Raw genomic sequence first — 6,070 nt, forward strand, 5'->3', positions numbered from 1 at the left:
CCAAGCGACAACCGGTCACCGAGGCACCCGCCGAAGGCGGGTGCCGAGTTCACCGGCCCCAAGCGACAACCGGTCACCGAGGCACCCGCCGAAGGCGGGTGCCGAGTTCACTGGCCCCAAGCGACAACCGGTCACCGAGGCACCCGCCGAAGGCGGGTGCCGAGTTCACTGGCCCCAAGCGACAACCGGTCACCGAGGCACCCGCCGAAGGCGGGTGCCGAGTTCACTGGCCCCAAGCGACGGCGGTCACCGAGGCACCCGCCGGAGGCGGGTGCCGAGTTCACCGGCCCCGAGCACCAGCGGTCAGCCACGGAGGGTGCTGGATCATCCATACTTCCATAGCTCCAGAGCTCCATAGCCCCGGAGCTCCATAGCCCCGGAGCTCCATAGCTCCATAGCCCCGGAGCTCCATAGCCCCGGAGCTCCATAGCCCCGGAGCTCCATAGCTCCATAGCCCCGGAGCTCCATAGCCCCGGAGCTCCATAGCCCCGGAGCTCCATAGCTCCATAGCCCCGGAGCTCCATAGCCCCGGAGCTCCATAGCCCCGGAGCTCCATAGCTCCATACTTCCATAGCTCCAGTCAGAGAGTTGGCGAAAATTGCACTAAGTGCGAAAGCCCATTCATTTACAACGGCGTGTCCGCCAGGCGGCGACATTTCCCCGTTACCGGTGGCTGCGCGGCGGGTGAGTGACAGAGCTTATCCGAGCGGCTGGAACTCTGCGCCGGCGTGGTCGAGCGTGAGGCCTCGGCCCTTTGGCTGCCTGGTACCTAAAACACTTCCATTGATCCAGCCACGGAGGGTGCTGGCTGGTGGCTCCATACCTCCAGAGCTCCAGAGCTCCATAGCACCAGAGCTCCATAGCTCCATAGCACCAGAGCTCCATAGCTCCATAGCACCAGAGCTCCATAGCTCCATAGCACCAGAGCTCCATAGCTCCATAGCACCAGAGCTCCATAGCACCAGGGCTCCATAGCTCCAGAGCTCCATAGCACCAGAGCTCCATAGCTCCATAGCACCAGAGCTCCATAGCACCAGAGCTCCATAGCACCAGAGCTCCATAGCTCCATAGCACCAGAGCTCCATAGCTCCATAGCACCAGAGCTCCATAGCTCCATAGCACCAGAGCTCCATACCTCCAGAGCTCCATAGCTCCGGTCACCGAGGCACCCGCCGAAGGCGGGTGCCGAGTTCACTGGCCCCAAGCGACAACCGGTCACCGAGGCACCCGCCGAAGGCGGGTGCCGAGTTCACTGGCCCCAAGCGACAACCGGTCACCGAGGCACCCGCCGAAGGCGGGTGCCGAGTTCACTGGCCCCAAGCGACGGCGGTCACCGAGGCACCCGCCGGAGGCGGGTGCCGAGTTCACCGGCCCCGAGCACCAGCGGTCAGCCACGGAGGGTGCTGGATCATCCATACTTCCATAGCTCCAGAGCTCCATAGCCCCGGAGCTCCATAGCCCCGGAGCTCCATAGCTCCATAGCCCCGGAGCTCCATAGCCCCGGAGCTCCATAGCCCCGGAGCTCCATAGCTCCATAGCCCCGGAGCTCCATAGCCCCGGAGCTCCATAGCCCCGGAGCTCCATAGCTCCATAGCCCCGGAGCTCCATAGCCCCGGAGCTCCATAGCCCCGGAGCTCCATAGCTCCATACTTCCATAGCTCCAGTCAGAGAGTTGGCGAAAATTGCACTAAGTGCGAAAGCCCATTCATTTACAACGGCGTGTCCGCCAGGCGGCGACATTTCCCCGTTACCGGTGGCTGCGCGGCGGGTGAGTGACAGAGCTTATCCGAGCGGCTGGAACTCTGCGCCGGCGTGGTCGAGCGTGAGGCCTCGGCCCTTTGGCTGCCTGGTACCTAAAACACTTCCATTGATCCAGCCACGGAGGGTGCTGGCTGGTGGCTCCATACCTCCATAGCTCCATAGCACCAGAGCTCCATAGCTCCATAGCACCAGAGCTCCATGGCTTCAGAGCTCCATAGCACCATAGCTCCATACCTCCAGAGCTCCAGGGCTCCATAGCTCCATACCTCCAGAGCTCCATACCTCCAGAGCTCCATACCTCCAGAGCTCCATAGCACCAGAGCTCCATGGCTTCAGAGCTCCATAGCACCATAGCTCCATACCTCCAGAGCTCCAGGGCTCCATAGCTCCATACCTCCAGAGCTCCATACCTCCAGAGCTCCATACCTCCAGAGCTCCATAGCACCAGAGCTCCATGGCTTCAGAGCTCCATAGCACCATAGCTCCATACCTCCAGAGCTCCAGGGCTCCATAGCTCCATACCTCCAGAGCTCCATACCTCCAGAGCTCCAGAGCTCCATAGCACCAGAGCTCCATGGCTTCAGAGCTCCATAGCTCCATACCTCCAGAGCTCCAGGGCTCCATAGCTCCATACCTCCAGAGCTCCATACCTCCAGAGCTCCAGAGCTCCATAGCACCAGAGCTCCATGGCTTCAGAGCTCCATAGCACCATAGCTCCATACCTCCAGAGCTCCAGGGCTCCATAGCTCCATACCTCCAGAGCTCCATACCTCCAGAGCTCCAGAGCTCCATAGCACCAGAGCTCCATGGCTTCAGAGCTCCATAGCACCATAGCTCCATACCTCCAGAGCTCCAGGGCTCCATAGCTCCATACCTCCAGAGCTCCATACCTCCAGAGCTCCATACCTCCAGAGCTCCATAGCACCAGAGCTCCATAGCTCCATAGCACCAGAGCTCCATAGCACCAGAGCTCCATAGCACCAGAGCTCCATAGCTCCATAGCACCAGAGCTCCATAGCTCCATAGCACCAGAGCTCCATACTTCCAGAGCTCCATAGCTCCATAGCTCCATAGCACCAGAGCTCCATAGCTCCATAGCACCAGAGCTCCATAGCTCCATAGCACCAGAGCTCCATACTTCCATAGCTCCATAGCTCCATACCTCCAGAGCTCCATAGCTCCATACCTCCAGAGCTCCATAGCTCCAGAGCTCCATAGCTCCATAGCTCCATAGCACCAGAGCTCCATAGCTCCATAGCACCAGAGCTCCATACTTCCATAGCTCCAGGGCTCCATAGCTCCAGGGCTCCATACCTCCAGAGCTCCATAGCTCCATACTTCCAGAGCTCCATAGCTCCATACTTCCATAGCTCCATACTTCCATACCTCCATAGCTCCATACTTCCATAGCACCAGAGCTCCATACTTCCATAGCACCAGAGCTCCATACCTCCAGAGCTCCAGAGCTCCAGCCTGGGTGGCTGGTGGCTCCATAGCTCCATACTTCCATAGCTCTAAGTCAGAGAGTTGGCGAAAATTGCACTAAGTGCGAAAGCCCATTCATTTACAACGGCGTGTCCACAAGGCGGCGACATTTCCCCGTTACCGGTGGCTGCGCGGCGGGTGAGTGACAGAGCTTATCCGAGCGGCTGGAACTCTGCGCCGGCGTGGTCGAGCGTGAGGCCTCGGCCCTTTGGCTGCCTGGTACCTAAAACACTTCCATTGATCCAGCCACGGAGGGTGCTGGCTGGTGGCTCCATACCTCCATAGCTCCATAGCACCAGAGCTCCATAGCTCCATAGCACCAGAGCTCCATGGCTTCAGAGCTCCATAGCACCATAGCTCCATACCTCCAGAGCTCCAGGGCTCCATAGCTCCATACCTCCAGAGCTCCATACCTCCAGAGCTCCATACCTCCAGAGCTCCATAGCACCAGAGCTCCATGGCTTCAGAGCTCCATAGCACCATAGCTCCATACCTCCAGAGCTCCAGGGCTCCATAGCTCCATACCTCCAGAGCTCCATACCTCCAGAGCTCCATACCTCCAGAGCTCCATAGCACCAGAGCTCCATGGCTTCAGAGCTCCATAGCACCATAGCTCCATACCTCCAGAGCTCCAGGGCTCCATAGCTCCATACCTCCAGAGCTCCATACCTCCAGAGCTCCATACCTCCAGAGCTCCATAGCACCAGAGCTCCATGGCTTCAGAGCTCCATAGCACCATAGCTCCATACCTCCAGAGCTCCAGGGCTCCATAGCTCCATACCTCCAGAGGTCCATACCTCCAGAGCTCCATACCTCCAGAGCTCCAGAGCTCCATAGCACCAGAGCTCCATGGCTTCAGAGCTCCATAGCACCATAGCTCCATACCTCCAGAGCTCCAGGGCTCCATAGCTCCATACCTCCAGAGCTCCATACTTCCAGAGCTCCAGAGCTCCATAGCACCAGAGCTCCATGGCTTCAGAGCTCCATAGCACCATAGCTCCATACCTCCAGAGCTCCAGGGCTCCATAGCTCCATACCTCCAGAGCTCCATACCTCCAGAGCTCCAGAGCTCCATAGCACCAGAGCTCCATGGCTTCAGAGCTCCATAGCACCATAGCTCCATACCTCCAGAGCTCCAGGGCTCCAAAGCTCCATACCTCCAGAGCTCCATACCTCCAGAGCTCCATAGCTCCAGAGCTCCATAGCTCCATAGCACCAGAGCTCCATAGCTCCATAGCACCAGAGCTCCATACTTCCATAGCTCCAGGGCTCCATAGCTCCAGGGCTCCATAGCTCCATACCTCCAGAGCTCCATAGCTCCATACTTCCAGAGCTCCATAGCTCCATAGCACCAGAGCTCCATAGCTCCATAGCACCAGAGCTCCATAGCTCCATAGCACCAGAGCTCCATAGCTCCATAGCACCAGAGCTCCATAGCTCCATAGCTCCAGGGCTCCATAGCTCCATAGCTCCAGGGCTCCATAGCTCCATAGCTCCAGGGCTCCATAGCTCCATAGCTCCATACCTCCAGAGCTCCATACCTCCAGAGCTCCATACCTCCATAGCACCAGAGCTCCATAGCTCCAGGGCTCCAGGGCTCCATAGCTCCATACCTCCAGAGCTCCATAGCTCCATACTTCCAGAGCTCCATAGCTCCATAGCTCCATACTTCCATAGCTCCATAGCTCCATACTTCCATAGCACCTGAGCTCCATACCTCCAGAGCTCCATAGCTCCAGCCTGGGTGGCTGGTGGCTCCATAGCTCCATACTTCCATAGCTCTAAGTCAGAGAGTTGGCGAAAATTGCACTAAGTGCGAAAGCCCATTCATTTACAACGGCGTGTCCGCCAGGCGGCGACATTTCCCCGTTACCGGTGGCTGCGCGGCGGGTGAGTGACAGAGCTTATCCGAGCGGCTGGAACTCTGCGCCGGCGTGGTCGAGCGTGAGGCCTCGGCCCTTTGGCTGCCTGGTACCTAAAACACTTCCATTGATCCAGCCACGGAGGGTGCTGGCTGGTGGCTCCATACCTCCATAGCTCCATAGCACCAGAGCTCCATAGCTCCATAGCACCAGAGCTCCATGGCTTCAGAGCTCCATAGCACCATAGCTCCATACCTCCAGAGCTCCAGGGCTCCATAGCTCCATACCTCCAGAGCTCCATACCTCCAGAGCTCCATACCTCCAGAGCTCCATAGCACCAGAGCTCCATGGCTTCAGAGCTCCATAGCACCATAGCTCCATACCTCCAGAGCTCCAGGGCTCCATAGCTCCATACCTCCAGAGCTCCATACCTCCAGAGCTCCATAGCACCAGAGCTCCATGGCTTCAGAGCTCCATAGCACCATAGCTCCATACCTCCAGAGCTCCAGGGCTCCATAGCTCCATACCTCCAGAGCTCCATACCTCCAGAGCTCCAGAGCTCCATAGCACCAGAGCTCCATGGCTTCAGAGCTCCATAGCTCCATACCTCCAGAGCTCCAGGGCTCCATAGCTCCATACCTCCAGAGCTCCATACCTCCAGAGCTCCAGAGCTCCATAGCACCAGAGCTCCATGGCTTCAGAGCTCCATAGCACCATAGCTCCATACCTCCAGAGCTCCAGGGCTCCATAGCTCCATACCTCCAGAGCTCCATACCTCCAGAGCTCCATACCTCCAGAGCTCCATAGCTCCATAGCACCAGAGCTCCATAGCTCCATAGCACCAGAGCTCCATAGCACCAGAGCTCCATAGCACCAGAGCTCCATAGCTCCATAGCACCAGAGCTCCATAGCTCCATAGCACCAGAGCTCCATACTTCCAGAGCTCCATAGCTCCATAGCTC

Source organism: Syngnathus leptorhynchus, unplaced genomic scaffold, assembly GCF_054491065.1.
Source record: "Syngnathus leptorhynchus isolate UIUO unplaced genomic scaffold, UIUO_Slep HiC_scaffold_25, whole genome shotgun sequence".
Classification (NCBI taxonomy): Eukaryota; Metazoa; Chordata; class Actinopteri; order Syngnathiformes; family Syngnathidae; genus Syngnathus; species Syngnathus leptorhynchus.